Here is a 4,894-nt window from a genome sequence, read left to right on the forward strand (position 1 = left end):
GGTGATGTCAGATGTTGGGCGGAGCTGACGAAGACACGTTCAAGCAACCTTGGAATTTTTTTATTTGACTTGTGAATCTGCTCCAACAAGGCTTTTAGGGATAGATGTCATAAACATAAATAAAATTAGATGTCTGATGCGTAACCTGAGCCAATGGGTACAAACATCATTACTTGTCGGCCATTTTACTTTAAAGCCGTTCGACAAATATTACTGTAAATTCAGTGTGTACGTTGAAATAGATAAATTTGCTCGATTTACAACTGATTTTTAAATGGCTTGTTTTATTGTTTTGTTTTTGTTTATAAATACATGCAACAGATTGCCTGTATGTTTTTCAAAAATCCAGACTGAATCACTGCCACGTTAATAAGAGTTGTCATGTACCAAACCGTTTAAATTTGTCAAGTACTCAGCAAGCTAAGAATATTGGGGAAAACCACACACTTCATCCGTCGCAAGATGGCCGCTTTACTTACGCCGCCAACTCCAGTTTTAGACATCTTGCCTTATATATCTATCTATGGTTTTTACGGATTTACGGAGGTCGTTTACAGGTAAATAAATTTAGGTATACCATTTGCATTAATTTTTTTAACAGCAAACAATCTGCAATTGAGTTGAAGTACAGTAAATGTAGTACCTATATGTGTTAAAAAAAAAAAAAATTAAAAAAAAAAAAAAGAAGAAGAATTAGAGTAAAATTGGGGATGAAAATGTAGGGCAGTTTTCATCACATGTTGAAATTCTTTGTATGCAAGATGAGGCTGACAACAACAATGTCATTAAAATCATCTTTTGAAAAATAATCCCTCTCCGGCCCCATTATACGGTTTGAGGTTTGTTGAATAATAATTTTAAAACACTCCACACCCAGAAAAGAGCCAGTTAGATAGAGACGTGCCTGATGAGCTGTTTATCGTTTCTTATGCTCAACCCCCTGCAGACACACTTTGAACTCAGTGGCCTCAACCTGTGGAGAAAAAAAAAAAACTTGTTTTCCAGCAACACTCAGCATAAGCATAACACTCGAATAAGCGAGTAGGTAAAAGAAGCCGCTTAAGTTAAAAAGAAGGAACTGGACAGATCCAAAGGGTAAAAATGGTAAAAATGAATTTTCTTTCAGTGTTGCTGGAGGCCTGTAATCTTGTTTAGATAAGTAAATGTATGACCTGTTAGATTTAAAAAATCCAGACCGATGACTTTAGTTGCCATTGTCACACTTGACTCTACAAATAGTGTCATGCTACAAACATAATAGGTGTGTGCTAGCATTAACTTGGTCTGTAGACTGCAGTGCTAATGTCATTTTAGCATACCTGTCAATGTAGTGTAAAGCGCTTTGAGCGCCTTGATAGGTGGAAAAGCGCTATACAAGTATAACACCATATATTATGCCTTTTGATGGCTGCACTTCATGGCACTTCAGCTCGCAATTCAGTTTGACTTGAAGGTTGTTTGTTAGTGTGTCCAATTGTAAAATAAAAAGGTCAATTGATAAAATTAACTTACCGATGCAATCTTTGAGTCAGGGAACATTTCTTTTGCTAATTCTGAGAAGTGATCTGAAATAGTTGCAGGCAAATTGTGTTCGGGAACAAATTGTCAGAATAAAATCTCCGCTTCCGTCACTTCTCATTCTGCAGACTTCATCTTTATGACCAGTGTTGTTAATCTTAATTTTAAAAAAATAATTGATTACATTTACAAATTACTTCTCCCAAAAAGTTATTGAGTTAGTAACTCAGTTACCTGAGCGTAAGAGTAATTAGTTACTTGGCAAAGTAACTGGTGTTACCTTTCATGTTTTTTTTGTTTTGTTTTTTCATTTTTTCAACAACAACATAGTAAGCTTTGCTATGTTTGGAAGTCATTTAATGTTGTGAATCCACCGTTAAAGTTGTTCAAATTGCTCCCGTTTTTGCATTAGTTCCCTTCTGTCTACTTTCGACATGTAAAAGTTTTTAAACTGTTTCATCATTTAAAGATAGATTCAAGTCAATATTTTGCCGATTTAGGAGTATTTTAGATAAAAAAGTACTTAGGTTCGCTTGGGAGGTTCACTACAACAGAGCCTTTCTGAGAAGTCTACTGCTTTAAAATGGCGGCTGTTTACCAACACCGCCGAGTCTGTCATTTCACGTGTAGTTCTATATGCATTTGATATCTAGGCGTAGATTGTAGGCTGTCGGCTACAGTTACGAAAAATTGGAGCCACCTAGCCTAGCATCGCGTTTGCTACAGCGTCACAACAAACACTCTTCTCTCTCTGTGTCTCTGACTTTTCTCGCGTCATTCAGCCAACTTAATGCATAATAACGCACATTGTCTCGTTGCCAAAATGGTGACAAAATCCGAACGGAGGAAAAAAAATGTAATGCACAAAATACTTACAGATTTTGAACGTACAGCATACACATTTAAAAAATCAGTGCTCACTTGTATAACGCCGAAATTGTACAACTTGACAGGTATGTTTTAGTATTACTACTGATTGATTACTATTTTGTTGAAACATTGTGACATTACCATGATTACGGAGGATGAATGGACTTGCACTCAGTTTGGTATGCCCTGCACTAAACAATGCACCCTAATACACAGCAGTTTTCAGTATGAAATTTTAATTTACAATGACGTTGCATTTACACACTGGTACTGCTGTGGTACATGCTGCTGTCTTTCACACAGACCGTTTCGATTCCCGTTCAGCGTACTTATTCATTATCAATACTAACTGGCAGTGCTAACCCAAATTAAGTGGGAAGCCCTATTAAAAATGGATGTATAAATGACATTATGAGAAGTTGATACTGTGCACAGCAAAATACTAAAAAAGCGATGTACAGTATTGCACTTCTTATAGTAGGGTTGTTAATCATGAGGCTAATTTAATACATACGTATTTATATATCTGTTATGATTTGATACAAAGACGATATCATCGAAGACAATGGTTCGACCACGATTTGGTTCGGTATCGAAGCAATATGACTGGATATGATATGAAAACCAAGCTTTTTTTTTTTTTTTTTTTTTTTTATGAAAACATCAATCAAAAAGAACCCATTTATTACATCAAGACTAATATTTTACGGACAATCAAAGCCGCTGTGGAGCAAATCTGAAATTCCTGGAAACGTGAAGCCTTCCACCTCAAATCGACGTGTGCGGGGAAATTTAGCGGCCAACCAAGTCAAGCCTGCCTCAATAACATCGGAAACTCGCCACTAGCTCGCTGCTATGGCCAACTTGAAAAAAAAAAATCCCAAAAAGTCATGCAGAACATTGATGCACCATCGAGTTTAGCTTTAAATAGTTAAATCTGCAGAATTAACAAATTATTAAGTAAAGCCTTACTTATAAAATAATTAAAGATGCTCCCACTCCCAAAGTTCATCAGTCACTTGAATGACAAAAAGTTTCCATCAACGTGGTCAATAAGCCACAGTGAAGTAAACTTTGTTTTCCAAAAGTCTGCTCAATAATACGCTGTCTGAAAGAAAGGAATGTCTGTTATTAAAAATAGCTGCTTATATATTATTCATGGTTATGATTTTTTTTTTAACTATAGGAATTCGACATCTTTTTTTTTTTTTGCCACTGCAGAGAGATCAGATTCATGTTAGTGAAACACACGTGCGATACAACATAAAATGATTTATTGACTGAGTAACTGATTTGTATTGCACCTTTAAAGTTTTTAAGCAATCTGTCCACTCCGTGCACCCCACAAGAACTGTAAATCTATTTTACATGATAGTTCAAGGTAAAAAAAATGTGACTTTTTAACAATCACATCAAATGTTATGATGTGAATGCGTCACTCTGCTTCACCTGTGTGAAAGGGGAGGAATTTCATTCATGCCAATCTATTTCTTCGACCTGCGTGATTGTGGGAGTGCATTAATTTCACGGTCTAATGACGGCAAGAGATTATTAGGTTGCATTAGTACTGTCCTGCTGCCAATCCCTAGTTTTGTTTCCTTGAGAAGCTACATCATATATTGCACATAAGTATAAATTATTTAGGTTTTTTTTTTTTTTTTTTTTTTTACAGTAACCGTTTGTTCTATTCTGTATGCTATTTTTACTTTTACCAATTTGCACTCATGAGACCTTCTCAGTAAAGTTTGACTGAAGCTGATTTCTGCAGATACAAATTTCAACATTCTATACAATACACATTTTATTAATTAACGAAATGCAAGCTTACTTGGTTGAAAAGCTGGAATAAAGTAAATTATTTCAGCCTAAGGGATGTATGGTAATTGCTGTTTTTTTGTGTGTGTTTTTTTTTTAATTAATATGAACACGGATTAAAGTCTTGCTGTTTTTTCCTCCCATAGCATCAAATTTTAAGCATTTCAACATTTCCTAAAGTGTGGCGTTCACTGGCCATAGAGCAGTAAGAAAATTCCAGGGAAACACCCTATAGCAGCAGATCTCCTGGTAAGGGGGTGACATCATCCACTCAAATGATATCATCCCGAACCATCTAGGTATGACGTCATCTTTGTGCTATGCAACACTTGTGGGAAAATGACTTCGCAGTTTAAATTCTGAAAGCCAAATAAACACATTAGAAAACAATCTACATTTTAAGATACTGTATATTGTGGTAGTAGTAGTGCTCTGGTGGTGATAAAATGACACATTACTTTCAATAAACTTTCTTTTCTTTCTCTTATTTTTAGGAGTTGTTTATGAAAAATGCAGTCATAAATATTCAAACCAAAGAGGGTATGGATGACCTGATTATTATGCTATTATTATTTAACTCGGAGCAGATAGGTATGTTCCAAACACTGTTCTCTCTATCTTAACATATTCATGTTGATTTCATTTTGTCAATCCTAGATGTCATTTCGCATGACTTGAGTCATGGAATGAA

This window comes from Corythoichthys intestinalis, chromosome 7 (assembly GCF_030265065.1).
Source record: "Corythoichthys intestinalis isolate RoL2023-P3 chromosome 7, ASM3026506v1, whole genome shotgun sequence".
NCBI classification, from domain to species: Eukaryota; Metazoa; Chordata; class Actinopteri; order Syngnathiformes; family Syngnathidae; genus Corythoichthys; species Corythoichthys intestinalis.